The 15,641-nt window shown below is 49.1% G+C and overlaps 1 protein-coding gene across 2 annotated transcripts in view; it reads right to left on the minus strand.

Moving 5' to 3' along the window:
* The window catches only part of MON2 (MON2 homolog, regulator of endosome-to-Golgi trafficking), a 1,155,350-nt gene that overhangs the window by 894,116 nt on the left and 245,593 nt on the right, over positions 1–15,641 (minus strand). The gene's annotated exons all lie outside the window — the stretch shown is intronic.

Genomic DNA, 15,641 nt, shown 5'->3' on the forward strand with positions numbered 1-15,641 from the left:
GGTGTATATTTTGGCATCTATATTTATCAGTGATATTGGTCTGTAAGAGGCCGTGGAGGAAGGGTCCTTCCCTTGTTTGTGAAATACCAGGACCTTCGCTTCGTTCATGGAGGGGGTCACATTGCCACTTTCTTTAAAGGTGTTAAATAGTCTGGTTAGAACCGGGGTCAATTGGGCCGCATATTTTTTATAAAATGGGGCCGTATAGCCATCCGGTCCAGGGGCTTTATTTTTCGGTAGTTCGCTTATAGCTTTTCTTACTTCTTTTTCCCTTATGGGGTCTTCTAAGGCCTGCTTGTCTGCCGGTGTGATTTGCTGGAATGTGAGGGTTTTCAGATATGTGTCCTGTGCGTCTGCTCCCGGTTGGTCTGTGGTATACAGTTTCTGATAGTATTCTCTGAAGGCTTCCCCTATGTCTTGTGTGCGTGTACAGTGTTCCCCTTTCATGTTTGTGATACTTTTGATTGTTATGTCTTTCTGTTTGGCCCGTAGTTGTCTCGCCAGCAACTTATCTGCTCTATTTGCTTTGATGTAGTACCTCTGTCTCAGGTATAGGAGGCTCCTTTCCGCTCTTAATCATCTCTTTCCACATTCCTATAGAGTAGGAATCGGAGAGCTGATAGCCTAAGTAACGCATCATCCTAACTTTAGGGATAATACACTCATTAAGCAACCAGGTAAATTTGGTAGTTTTCTTTTTCCCCATTACTAATCACAATAATAAACGATTTCAGTGTGTTCACTTGAAGGTTGTTTTTATAGGCATAGGATTGAAAAGCTGTCAATTTTGCCTGTAAGCCAAACAGGGTGCGATCCATAAACAAAAGATCATCAGCGAAAGCAAGCCAGTTAATTACCAGACTGCCCAATTTCACTGGAAATGACAACATCGGCCCAAGCTATATCAAGGTCAGCCAGATATAAGTTAAACAACACTGCAGCCAAATTACACCCCTGTTTAAGGCCGATTTCTGTGGGTATTTTGTCGGTTAGAACTCCTTCTTTAGTTAATCTAATTCTGTATGTGGTATTTTGATGGAGAAGTGCTAAGATGGCCACCAAATACATCGGGAAACCATAAACGGCCATTTTTTCCCAAAGAACTGCACGGATGATTGAATCAAAAGCAGCCGTTAGGTCCAAGGCCGCCATATAAATCGGACCGGTGTGTTTCCCCTTGGTTTGGGCATATAGATGTGCTAGTATAAAGGCATTAAGCGAGCACCCCACCTGTTTGCGAAAGCCCACCTGATATTTAGGCAAAACATCTAACCGATCTATAATCTCTAAGATGGATTCCAACAGTAAATAGGTAAAGATCTTCACTGATGCATCCATGAGTGCAATAGGTCTAAAATTATTCGGATCATCCCAACTCCCCTTTTTGTAAATGGGGATGATATTCGCCGAGCACCAGGAAGGTGGGATGCAGCCTGTTAAATAGACACTATCGAATTTGTTCTCAAGAATTCTTGCCCAGAATAGGGGATCCTTCTGTATCAAACATGGTGGGATACCATCAGGGTCAGGGGCCCGAGAGGGCATAATCTTACCAATCGCTCGAATAATGTCATCCAGAACCCAGGGGGATTTTTTTAAAATCATGGTGTGATAGTTCATGGTACCGATATCGGCAAATCGTGAGGGAAGGGCAAATTTAGCTTGTACATATGTGACCCAGGTAGTAGCAGCTACAGCTGCTTCTTTCACTGATGAAACTCCTGTCAGCAGTCGTAAGGCAGACCAAACTTGTAGAGAATCATGTTTTAGGAGATAGGATAGCATATTCTGGTTATCAGCTGTCAACAACTCATATTTCATAGTTTTAAGCCTGTTACGGTATCTCTGATTAATTTTCGCTTTTAACATCGCATATCTGTCCCCGATTAAATAAGGAGGGCCAAGACTACATATGTCCTTACATTTCCCTTTGCGAAGATTTGCTATTACTGAATTAAATGTATGGTGACGAGACAGTGGTTCACTGTTTTGGTTTATAGATATTAGATACCGAACATGAGTCTGGATTCTACGTCCATTATTCCATTCGACAATGGGACAATCCCTACCAGCTCTGACCTCTGGAAGATATATGCTAGTATCATGTCTCAATCGATCCATCATTCTCGAGCATATTCTGCCATTCCAACGTAATGGGGTTTTTCCAATGACACGCCATCCCCACCAGCCCCACCCATGTCCAATAAGTACTGGTATGAGAGTCATGCAAAATCAGGCACTTTCCTCGAACTGTGCACACCTGACTCCAATTGACTCTTCACACCAGTATAAAAAGGTGTGGTTCTGCAAGAAGCATTGAGCGAGCTGGGGATGCTGACTGGACTAGAGGAGCAAAGGTGCAGGCAGCGGCATGTAGAGAAGCATGGAGAGTCCGGAGGTGAGCAGCGCGCCATGATGCAGGCCCGGTGTGTTTGAGGGGCTGTAAGTGGCTAAGGAGCCGTGTCTCTAGAGAGCTGGAGTGAGGCAGACTGCAACCTGCTGGCTGAGTCCAGAGAGATGCTCGTTCTTTTGAGACGTGTGTCGGTCCCAAAGGTGTTTGAGGGGCAGGTGGTGCGACCGTGACCTCAACCCAGTATATCCCCAGGAGACCGCTCGCCAGCGCCGAACTACCTGGTGAGTTTTGTGAAAGTGAAGAGAAACCCGGGAGCATGCGGGTGACTGGAGCGGGAGCGGAAACAGACAAGATTTACAAGCGCACAAAGGTAAAGAAAGCAGAAAGCAAGAGAAAGCATGAAGAAAGATGTGCTAGCGGTGCCAAAGTAAAGACAGATAAGAGGAAAGTGAACTTTAGCGAAAATAAGCAAGAAGAGGGTGCAGGTGACACGAAAGCAGGAAAAGAGTGTATGACCGATAAGAAATTTGAAAAGGGAAAGTGCAAGTGGCACGACAAAGAGAAAGGAAAGTGCAAGGGTGCACAACCAAAGAAACAGTGTGCCTGAGGCACAAAGACAAAAGGAGTGTGAAAGAGGCACGGCAAGATAAAAAGAGGATGCAAGAGTGCACAATAGAACAGAAGACGTGCAGGGGGCACAGTGAAGTGGAAAAGAATAGAGAGAGTGGCACAGAAGGGAAACGTTGCCAGAAGAAAGGTACAGAGAATAAGGAGAGGTGTTAGAGGCCAGAGAGGTCACGCATGGGAGATGCAAAGAACCCTGCGTTACCGAAAGGCTGATACAACCCCCATGCAAGAACTGTAGTGAAGGGCACATCCTGACAAGGAGAACTTTCTTTGAAGACAAAAGAGGCCTAGACTTGGGGAAGGGGACCCTGAGAGGCCTGACAAAAACTGCACATTTTTGTTTGGAATCGGCGAATTCAGAGCTGAGACCCAGAGACATTGTGCACTTTGACTTACTGCAAGCGCCCTATGTGGAAGGTTCGAAGAAGTACCCTTTTGAGCTGAACTATTTTGCACTGGCAGAACTGCACCTATTGGTAAGACTACCTGAAACCAGCTGTGGTTTACATTTCCTTTTTTTTGTACCACTATTTTTCTTTAAGAAGACTTCCTATCACATTTTGTCAAATAGTGAGGGCAAGCATAAGTTTAGACACAGAGGGATTTTGGTTTTGGACTTTCAGTCATTGACAGTCCTTAGAAAGATCAGTTGAGGGAACAATCCCTTTAGAGTTGGGGCCAGTTAGGTATTACACCAACCTCAGAACTTAAAGGTTTAAGAAACTGTTACCTTTGATTCTGTGTCTCTCTTAATACCATGCTTGTCTCACACAACCAACAGGTGGTCAATAGCTGGCAAAACTAGGAACACTACACGATAGGGAATGTGTAGAAAAGAAAAGGAGGATAAACAATCACAGGCAGAGCAATGAGAGCTTGGAAAATTTGTTCATCGGGTTGATTTGGGTTTTTAGTCACAGGAGCTGTCTACATGTCTTTCCGGGTACAGTTTCCTAAGGCCTTCAAATCAGAGGAGAGCTTCTAAGCCTCTACCACTCATTCTGTTCAACCTGGAAGCTTTCTCTAATAGCAGGCCCACTGACTGTAGTCTTGAAAGCCTTTCATTAAGTGGCTGCTAGTGGAACCCTCTTTGTATTTTATGTTACATTACTAGGAATTATACTGCCCACTGCTGTCCTTTTCAGGATGTCCAGGCACTCCGACGACATGGAAGATGGGACTTGGGTAGGTAAGTGGGGAAACGGTGAAAATTAAAAATAGTACATAAACATATTGTATCAATCTCCAAAGAGGAGTAAGTCAGGCTTGGCAAAAATGTCATCAGGAATTTCTTTGCCATAAATATTGGTCCCTTGACTGGTGTATTGTTGAACAGTTCTCTCTATCCTCACCCTTCTCACTTACCAGAGGAACGAGGTAGGGTTGCTGCCCTCTCCTAGCTACTCTCTGCTCTCCCATTAGAACCCTTAGCAGCCACGTTAAGGCAATCGGACAAACTGAGGCATCCAGCAAACAGGACAAATTCACAAATTACACGATTTGCTGATCGTATAATCCTCACGATGACAAGAGCCTGAATTCTTTATTCTGATTAGTTTAGGGCTACTTGACTGCTTCTAAGGGGTGCCTGACTTAAAGGTTAATCTAGATAAAAGTGATGCACACATTCCTAACCTATTGAATGACATTGCTGAATGAGTTTAATCCAAATCAATTTCGCTGGGCTGCATCTAAAATACATGCTTATTCTAAAAAACAAAAAAAGATCTGATCTTTATTAATTACCCTAATATATTTAGGAGACTTTCATTCCTGGCAGAGCAAGGCCATACCCTGGTTTGGGAGAATTGCATTAGTCAAAAAGAAAATTCTCCTGTGTCACTGGCACTTTTATCTCAGATGATTCCAGTGCCTTACATATTCGCATTAAGATGTCATGGCTTTCACATGGAGAGGGCCTCTCTATAAATAGCTTCAACTGCTTTATTTAATTCGAGAAAGAATCATGGTTTGACCAGTCTTGAGCTTTACATGTACTTTCAAGCCGCTCAGCAGAGGGAGCTTTTTCGTGGCCGGGTGACATTTTAGTTACATGCTTTGGCTGTAAAGAAGAGATAGCCAGCTAGCCATGTACAAGCCTGCCGCAATTCAACGCCATCTTTCTCCCTTTATTGGCCCAACTTTGCTTATACACGATGACTCAAGCCTTTCACCAGCATATAAAAGTAGGTTTTACGAACTGGAGGCGCATTGGGTCAACTCTTAGACCAAGAGGAGAGTCATTTGATCTTTTGAACAATGCAAAACACATTTTTATCTGGGAGAAAGCAAAAGCCTTCATGAATACCAGTTCTAAAATGAGGCCCTTGATCAGGGAAATTAATGAGAAAGTGTCTCGACTGCTAATTCGGCACGGGAAATCGATTTTCTCCTTACTGATTGCCAAAGGTCTATACAATATAAAATACTGTCAACTCTCCCAGGAGGATTACTTGCCACCATACACTTAAAAGCAAGGCACAAGGGCTTCAATAAGGAACTAGATGATATAAGGAAGAAGTTACTTACCTGTAACTATTGTTCTCCAGCATGGGCCTGGCATGGATTCACATGCTCATGAATATTCCCTGTCGTCAGGCTGGGAATCCTCAGTAAAACAAAACAGTTTCACTTTCAAACGGTCTTTGTCCTTTAAACCAATCACTGTCCTCTGGGTCATACTGCCCCCATCCAATGTCAGTTCTCTCCCCAAGACCCTCCTCTGGCAGCCTTCTTCAGATTTGGTAAGCACGTAAAGTGGTAGTACGACCAGAAGAGCCACAGAGGGGTGACGGCGGGAGGGTTCGCCATGGATGTGAATCCATGGTAACAGTAATGTTTATTTATAAAAGCGCCTAGGCACAAGGCATGTGTTTCAAAGCGCTCAAGGAGGGTGGGGAAAAAACAACAGTTGTTCAGAGCCCTTGAAATTCTGAGACGATAATAGTGTGCACAGGCAGAGTAAGTGCAAGTAACCCAATTAAAAGTTGAGACACAGCAAATAGGTCTGACGACGATCCTGCAGTTTTACCAAGTGCAATTAAGGGGTGAAGACGGGGGAGAACAGACAGAATCTTCAGGCAGGTGCATTCAGATCGTGCAAGTGCACAGACGGTTACAAGGAGGGGGAGGTCCAAGTGCACCCAGTCAGTGGAGACTGGGGTAAGTGCAGAAAGAGACACTCTCTTGGGTCATTTCACAAGTGCAGTGAGGGTAGGGCTAGTGCAGGGCCCTGAGACAATTGCGAGAGAGAACTGGCGGGGGTGCCAGTGACCTGTGAGACCCTGAGGTACACCAGGCGGCCAGTTAGCAAGCTGTAAGGAAAAGGAGGGAGAGAGGGAAAGAGCAGAGAGCTAGGTTAGCAGGGTAGAGGGAGAGAGAAAGAAGAGGAGAAAAGGAAGGTCTTGAGTTTCCAGAACTTAAGGAGATCAGGCTCAAGAACGTGGGCGACAGGAAAGCTGTTCCAAAGGGAGGCCCCTGCTGAGGATGGGATCTCCCTCCAAATCTCTGCTTGCAGAACCGATTCACTCGCAGAAGCTTGGAGAAAGATGAGCTGAAGGCTCAGGAGGAACAGTATTTAGGTAGGCAGCATTGCAGATAGGTAGCTCCCAGGCCCCCGAAAGCCTTATTGACAATGCAGAGGGTCTTGAACTTGATCGTTGCAGCCACGAGGAGCCAGTGAAGGGATTTCAGCACCGGAGAGATGTGGTCCCTGGGCTTGAGGCCAAGGATAAGTCTTGCGGTTCTGTTCTGGATTAGTAGCAGAGGGCGCAGGGCATGAAGTAGGGGGGATTGAGGAAGAGACTGTTGTAGTAGTCCAGCCTAAAGAGAACCAGGGCTCTGGAGACAGTGAGTCACTGGAGGAAAGTGAGAAAAGGTAGAGTACCTCTGAGGAGGCGTAGTTGATAGTTAGACTTTTAAGAGATGTCTGAAATGTGAGAGAAAGAGAGAGTGGAGTCGAAGATGACCCCAAGGTTTTTAGCCTTGCAGGTGGATGTGGGCGCAGGGCCAAGGGAAGCCTGCCAGAGTGAAAGTGGGAAGGCGGGAGCAGGGGTCCCAATCCAAACGATCTCAGTCTTACTGGCGTTGAGGCAAAGGTAAGGTAATTTGCAGCGCAGCATGACTCAGTAGCGGACAGTCAGATATGAGCGAGGAGGCGACGGAGGGTAGCCTGAAAGATAGTGATGTGTCATCTGCATAGCACTGGAAGTTAGAAGTGAAAGTGGGAATCGCACATGCCAAGGCAACCATATAGACATTGAAGAACCAAGGGGATAGGTTAGATCCCTGGGGAACGCCACATGTTGAGAGAGCGATAGTCGAGAGAAAGGCTCAGAGTTCCACCTGGGATGGGCGGTCAGAGAGAAAGGAGGTTAACCACGCCAGAGCCTGACCTGCGATTCCCAGGGTGTCACAGGATGTTGTGGTTAACTGTGTCGAAGGCAGAGAAGAGGTCAAGGAGAATAAGCACAGAGGGAGCATTAGTGTCAATGTTTGAGAGCAGGTATTCACGGGTGGTCAGAAAAGCAGTTGTCATGCCTCTGGATGCTCTAAAGCCAGACTGATGGTCGTGGAAGCACCCAATAGATTGAGTTTGGAGGGTCAGCAGAGAGATAGCCAACCTCTCCAGGGGTTTGCCCAGGAAAGGAGTGATAGAGAAGGGTGGTAGCTTGCCGGAATGGACGGGTCAGCAGAGTGTTTCTTGAGCAGAGGGTGCACCAGGGAGTGCTTAAGAGCCGTTGGGAAAATTCCAGTGGAAAAGCAGAGATTGCAGAGATCAGCCAATGCTGGGGTGTTAATGTTGTCTTTAAAGGTTTTAGGGGGGCAAGTGTCCACCTGTTTGTATGATGCCTTAATAGACCGGTCTTGTCTGGTGACCTCACCAGGTGTGACTGGCGAGAGAGAAGAGAGGGTAAGTGGAGTGGGGGCCAAGGTAGGCTCCGGTGTAGGTAAGAGCTGTGGTGTGGGACAGAGGTTGGAAAGGATTTTTTTTTTTGTGAAGTGTGCAGCCAGGGCCGAGCAAAGGTCCTGGGTGGGTGTGACAGAAGAAGAGGCTGCTGCAGGGTTGGCCAGTTCCTTACAGACTTGTAAAAGCTTGGCTGTGTTTGATGCCTCAGAGATGCAGGCTTGAATAAAGACTTGTTTCTTGGAGCCGATGCAAAGTCGATATGGACTTGCAGTTCAGTTTGGCAGAGGGTTCGCCTGACGAATTCCATTTCCACTCAGCTGCCCTACACTTGTGTTTTGGGTCAGCCAGATCAGAGTCGTACCAAGAGTTGCACTTTTTGGGAGGCTTCAAACAGACCCTCAGGTCAGGGGCAAGAGTATCAAGAGTGTTAAAGATAGAGAGATTGAGGTTAGCGAGGGCTGTGTCAGGGTGGGAATCAGCCACAGGAATGGGAGGAGGAGAGTAGGTGGAGGTAAAGGCAGCCACTGTCACTTTTCTCATGGGTCTGGTGACTTTAAAGCAGATTGGCTGTGCCGGGTGTGCCGCTGTAAAATGAGAGGAGAGCGTCAGGTAAGAGAGAGAAGAGAGTGGTCAGTCCAGGAGAGAGAGGTAGTGAGAGGGATCGAGAGAGGGATGTCAGTAGAGATGAGAGCATCCACAGTGTGGCCAGCAGTGTGCGTGTAGCCAGAGGGTAGGATAGAGAGGGAGAGTGAGTTGCATAGGTTGTGGAAAGGTCATGAGGAGTCAGGAGAGTTGAGATGGATTTTGAGATCACCCATCAAGAGGAGTTGAGGAGGAGGAAAGTAGAGAGGAGGCCAGGTAGGCCCATTCAGAGAGGAAGAAAGTGGACTGTCCTTGTGGTCGATAAAAAGTGGCAGAAGAGAGGATTTCAGAGAGAGTGAGAGCCTGCAGACGAGGCTAAAGGAGGAGTAGACCCGAGTAGGAATGATGGACACAGGTATCCATTCCGGGAAGATCAGCGCCACTGCATCACCTGTCGTCTTTGGCCTGGGCACAGAGATGATTTTGTAGTCAGGAAGGAGTGTCAACGCTGGTGACAGAGCTATCCTTGAACCATGTCTCCGTGATGGCGAGCACATCAAGATCCACGAGTTCAAGGGGGTTGCAGATGTCAGATGACCCCCCCCCCCCAAAAAAATAAAAAAATAACAAAAAAAACATTCAATCATTTGACCTGTCGACCTTTTGGTGTCGACCATTTGTCCTGTCGACCATTTAGATTCGACCAATTGACCGACAACCGGAGAAAGGCACAGTGGGCAAGGAAGCCTATGCAGAGGAGGAGGGAGGCACAGTGGGCAAGGAGCCTGTGCAGAGGAGGAGGAAAGCACAGTGGGCAAGGGAGCCTGTGCCGAGGAGGAAGAAGCACGGAAGGAAGGGGAGCCTTGTGAGAGAGGGAGGTAAGATTAGAGAGGCGAGGAAGGAGCCTCTCAAAGAGAAGGTTAGGTTGAGGACCCTGAACCATGATGGTGCGATTGAAATAGACATAAATGACGACTATGGAAATGGCGAAGAGGTGAGAACCTCCCAGCAAGTGCCACCATTAATGGGAGAAGAGGCGATAGGAGAGAGAAAGTCGACCATGTAGCGAGTCCATAGGTCAGGTGCGTTAACGAAAAAGGGGATGTCTGAGAGTGTCTCTTTTGTGGAAGCCGTGACATAGGAAGGTCTGGGTTGGAGCGCAGTATGTCCTTAAATTTCGTCTGGCCAGATTTAGTTATAGGAGAAGGATAGGAGATCGTGAAGCAGTTAGAGAAGAAAGGAGAGATAGACAGCGACATAGTTATCTGCAGTGATGGGGAGGACACTTTCCAGTCTGAAGTACTGAAGTACATAGAGGATGGTGTGGGGGGGGTGGGAGAGGTGGGGACACGAGGGAGGGGAAGGAGACAAAACACAAAGCAGCCAAGGGGCACATATAGTAAAGTTCCAGAGTAGCAGCCCAGATGCTTCTCGGCAAGGAGAGATGATCAGTGCCCACACAATAAAAATGCGCTCTTCACTGGTGCATGGCACGAACGTGGCGGGAGATCGCAGAACATGAAATGCAGCCAGGGTCAAGCGCTGCTATCTTCTGCCCTTCAGTGTGTCTTACCTTCTATCTGGTACAAGGGGAGCACAATAGCACAATGGACAATAGTTACAGGGAAATAACTTCTCCAGCATGGGGTCTGGCATGGATTCCCATGTTCATGAATAATGAATGCATAACAGTACAACATTACATGACCACTAGAGGTGGCAAGGCTCAACAGAAGCAATTACTCTTACCTCTGAACATACTCACCTCAAGTGAACAGTTTGCATAGCACTGCTTGGCCGACTCTGGACTCCTCCCTGGAATCCCTGTCAACACAGTAGAAATTCATGAAGGTGTGTGTGTGTGGACCTCCATGTAGCAGCCCTGCATGTCCAGCAGGGGCACACCAGACAGGAACGCTGTCGTTGCAGGAATAGCTCTGGTGGAATGTACTCAGACGGCAGGGCAGCGGCCGGTTTCGCCAACTGATGACAATGCACGATGCAGCCGGAGAGCCACCTTGAGATGGAAGCCTTGGACAAGGCCTTCCCATGGTTCACAGGACCAAAGTTCACGAACAGCTGTAAAGTCTTCCGAAAATCCTTTGTGCTGGTCACGTAGAACTTTAAGGCATGAGCAACGTCCAGCGAGTGCAAGGCCCTTTCAGCCGGTGACAAAGGTTTAGAAAAAACAAAAACAGGTAACACCAAAGACTCGTTGAGGTGGAATTCCGACAGAATCATTAGCATCAAAGAGGGGTGCGCCCGAAGCACCACCCTCGATTTGTGGAAAGTCGGGTATGGTTGCTTGCAGGATAGGGCCTGGATCTCACCCACCCTCCTGGCAGAGGTGATGGCCACAAGGAAAGCAGTTTTCCACAAGAGGAACTTGAGAGGGGCCTGATGCATAGGCTCAAAGGACACCCCCCCCCCATGAGCCTCGTCCGAACCGCTTTGAGTTCCCACGCCGGGGCAGGAGACCACAGCGAAGATCTTCCTGGAGACCTGGTGTAGTGGGAGATAGACGCCAGGTGCACCTTGATAGAAGCGTGTGCCAAGTCGGCCTTGGCCAAGGAGAGCAAGTGTGGAAAAATGTGCGGCCCGTGACACTCAGCGGGGTAATCTTCTGCGACCAACTCCATATAGTGAAACGCTTCCACTTGTGACCGTAACACTTCAAAGTCAACAACGCCCTGGCGAGAACCTCTCTGCAGTCCGTAGGCAACTAGTACCTACCAAACACTAAGGCTGCAGGAGCCAAGCCCTTAAGTTAAGCAATCCTGAGGCGTGATGCAAGATTGCGCCTCCTTCCAAACATTTCTTTATTAGTGCTCTTTTTTATTGAACGTTGCAAGGCTGTCTGGGTATCACACTGGTAACCCTGGACACTGCCACAAAGTACCATAGGACTATCGACGAGAGTCAGGTGTCAGGCAATGTACAACTAATCGCCTTAAGATTGTAAAGTGCTCTGTTCCTTCTCAAAGTTAGGTTCAGACTCAATAAATACAACAAGAACTAGTTGGTCTCTAGGGTACTTCCAGCTTTCTGCTCCGCTTTGATCTTAGAAGTCTTGTCTTGCAATTTGGGTTGGCTGTATTCTCTTCCCGAGTTTATGTCCATCTTCCTTGTTCTAATCCCTACTTCACCTCTGTCTTGCATGGCTGAACTACACATAGTACGTATTCTCCTTCCTTCCAAATACTGGTCTCTGCCTACCTGGACTGGCTGTCTGTTGAGGACCTCCTCTTGAGTTCTCCCTCGCCCCACTCATTCCAGGAGAGGGCAGAGGCACAGAGAAAGGGTGGGGGAGCCAGAAAGGGCAGGGGAGCAAGAAACAGTGGGAGGAGCAAGAAAGGGCACGGGTAGGGGGCAGGCAGAGCGAGAAAGGGCAGGGGGAGCGAGAAAGGGCAGGGGGAGCGAGAAAGGGCAGGGGGAGCGAGAAAGGGCAGGGGGAGCGAGAAAGGGCAGGGGGAGCGAGAAAGGGCAGGGGGAGCCAGAAAGGGCAGGGGGAGCCAGAAAGAGTGGGAGGAGCAAGAAAGCGCATGGGTAGAGGGCAGGCAGAGCAGCAAAGGACAGGGGGAGCGAGAAAGGACAGGGGGAGCGAGAAAGGAAGGACAGGGGGAGCGAGAAAGGAAGGACAGGGAGAGCGAGAAAGAAAGGACAGGGGGAGCGAGAAAGAAAGGACAGGGGGAGCGAGAAAGAAAGGACAGGGGGAGCGAGAAAGAAAGGACAGGGGGAGCGAGAAAGAAAGGACAGGGGGAGCGAGAAAGAAAGGACAGGGGGAGCGAGAAAGAAAGGACAGGGGGAGCGAGAAAGAAAGGACAGGGGGAGCGAGAAAGAAAGGACAGGGGGAGCGAGAAAGAAAGGACAGGGGGAGCGAGAAAGGACAGGGGGAGCGAGAAAGGACAGGGGGAGCGAGAAAGGACAGGGGGAGCGAGAAAGGACAGGGGGAGCGAGAAAGGACAGGGGGAGCGAGAAAGGACAGGGGGAGCGAGAAAGGACAGGGGGAGCGAGAAAGGACAGGGGGAGCGAGAAAGGACAGGGGGAGCAAGCTCCAGAATCACCAGTTTGCCACTGTTCTTGACAACTCTTTCCCTTTCTCTCGCATCCCCAGGCCAGGTCCATTTTGATTGGACCGTGGATTTCTGCGGGTGAGAGTTTCCTCTACAATCTAGTTGAGGAGTTTTCTGCTCAGCTGGTTTATCATACTCTGGTTTATCATACTCTATCAGAATTGTCCCTGGACCTAGTATGATAGCAACCTCGTCTGTATTCTCCGCCCTCCACATGTTTTTTCCGCCCCCCACCCCCTCCAGCACTATCTCTAATGTCATCAGGCCTAGTACGATAGTCGCTCGTTTTGTTCCTCCCCTCCCTTTCTGCACCCCTCTCCCCCACCTTTTGTTTTTCTCCAGCTCTACCAGAAATGTCGTCAGGCCTAGTACAGTAGTAGCCTGCCGGTTTCCATTTCCTTCCCACTCTCCCCCTCCCTTCCTTATCTATGTCTTAGCTCTTGCACTATCTGAAATGTCGTCAGGCCGAGTACAATATTTCACATCCTTACTGTTCATTGCCTGTAAGAAGGTCATTGTTGTTTCCCTTGTTTCCTCTCTTGCCTTGAAGCGCTTTGAAACACATTGTGTATAGGCGCTATATAAATAAACTATCATATCATAGGTGCAAGCATTCCTCCTTTGGGATTTAGTGGATGGAAATACATTACAAACGACAGGCATTTTAGATTTACTTGCCCAGCCAATACCAAATATCGGTTTCTGTGATGCCTGTTGGGACTGGTAGTCCAGGCTTGCCCTCACTGGAGAAGACCAACTCAAGTGAGTCAGGGACATACCATGTTTCTGTGAGGTGGCAAGTGTGAGAAACCTGAAGGTGTCTCACCCGCTAGTCCCCGGAGATCTGCCATCCAGGGGGCCAGGATACAGCCATCGCTATTGGATCCAGTTCCTGGGGGTGGACTAGTGGGGGAGGATTACCTGGATGGAGGTCATCGGGGAGTGGAAGTGGGACAGCGATGGGCGAGACGCAGTTCACCCTTCCTTTTAACCCCTTTTCCCCATCCTACTCCGACACACACACTTTCCTACACCGTGAAAGACAACGGACTAACACCAGAGCCATTTACCTGACATGTGCCAACACAAGGGTCAGGCAATTGACAATAGCTACGGCCACCTGACGGTGCTTTCAATTCCCCACATGGTTAAAAGACAGAGCACGAGAGCACACTTTGAGCAGGGCCAAACGCACAAGAAAATCGCTACATCGGACCAGCGGTTCAAACTGAGGAGAAAGGCAGCGAGACCTGTAGGGACGACGAAGGGGGAACTGCCCTTGCCCTTTTCAATTCAGACCCGCAAAGCTTCTGAAAGGGAAATCATAAGACAAGGAAGTGCAGCTGGCTTGTGGCGTGACAGGTGTCAATAGCACACGGGGCTTCCCCCGCGCTGATAGCCAAAGCGGGAGGAATCGATTGCTGCTGTGGTGCCGTCCTTGATTCACAAGACAAGAAAACTCAGACAGTTCAGCATAGCCGGCGAGTCGAAGAAGATAGATAGTAAAACTGTGCTGGATCCAAGGTTGCAGGTGGCGACCCTGTTGAATAAGGAACAAGTTACTTACCTGTAACTGTTGTTCTCCAGCATGGGTCTGGCATGGATTCACATGCTCATGAATATTCCCCGTCGTCAGGCTGGGAATCCTCGGTAAAGAAAAAACCAGTATCAGTTTCGTTTCTGATCTGTCTTTCGTAGTAATAACCAATCACTGGTCTCTGCGTCATACTGACCACAGCCAATGACTGCCCTCTACCTAAGCACCGCCTCTGGCAGCCATCTTCAGATTTGGAAGCACGTGAAGTGGCAGTATGACCAAGTGAAGAGCCGCAGAGGGGTAGGCGGGAGGGTTCGCATGTGAATCCATGCCAGACCCATGCTGGAGAACAACAGTTACAGGTAAGTAACTTGTTCCTTCTCCAGCATGGGGTCTGGCATGGAGTCACATGCTCATGAATAAAGAATACATAGCAGTACACACATGCACAACCACGGGAGGTGGCAAAGGCTCAACATTAAGCATTACATCAAACTCAACATTAAGCATCTTACCTCCTCACCAGGCTCACCTCAGGCGAACAGGTTGCGCAGCACTGCTTGGCCGACCCTGGACTCCTCCCTGGAATCCCGGTCGACGCAGTAGAATTTCGTGAAGGTGTGCGTCGACCTCCACGTAGCAGCCCTGCATATGTCCAGCAGGGGCACACCAGAAAGGAACGCTGTGGTAGCTGCGATCGCTCTGGTGGAATGGGCTCTCGGACGGCCAGGCAGCGGTCGGTTTGCCAACCGATGACAGTACATGATACAGCCGGAGAGCCATCTGGAAATGGAAGCCTTCGAGAGAGCCTTCCCCTGATTGACAGGTCCAAAGTTCACAAAGAGTTGTGACGTCTTCCGAAAACACTTCGTGCGGTCCACGTAGAACTTCAGCGCTCTAGCCACATCCAGCGAGTGCAAAGTCCTCTCAGCCGGCGACGAAGGCGACGGGAAGAACACAGGCAACACCAAGGGTTCGTTGAGATGGAAGTCCGACGGTACCTTGGGCATGAAGGAGGGGTGCGTCCTGAGCACTACCCTCGTGTCGTGAAAAGTCAAGTACGGGGCCTTGCAGGAAAGGGCCTGGATCTCTCCCACCCGTCGTGCGGAGGTGATGGCCACAAGAAACGCTGTTTTCCACGACAGAAACTTCAATGGGGCCGAGTGCAGAGGCTCGAACGGAGGTCCCATGAGCTTGGTCAGCACCACGTTGAGCTCCCACGCCGGGGCCGGAGCCTTCACCGGCGGGAACGATCTGAACAGTCCCTTCATGAACTCTTTCACCAGATGATGAGACCACAAGGACGTCCGCCCCGTGGTTCTGGTGTATCGGGAGATCGCAGCAAGATGAATCTTGATGGACGCGTGTGCCAGTCCAGCTTTGGCCAACGTCAGCAGGTACGGCAGTACCTGGGGAGCCGTAATCCGTAGAGGGTTAATCTTCTGTGCGTGGCACCAGACAGAGAACCTCTTCCATTTGTGTCCGTAGCATTTAAGAGTCGAGGACGCCCTGGCCTTTGCAAGAACCTCTCTGCAGTCGGCCGGTATGTCGTATCCTCCA

This window comes from Ambystoma mexicanum, chromosome 12 (assembly GCF_040938575.1).
Source record: "Ambystoma mexicanum isolate Mex_15411 chromosome 12, UKY_AmexF1_1, whole genome shotgun sequence".
NCBI classification, from domain to species: domain Eukaryota; kingdom Metazoa; phylum Chordata; class Amphibia; order Caudata; family Ambystomatidae; genus Ambystoma; species Ambystoma mexicanum.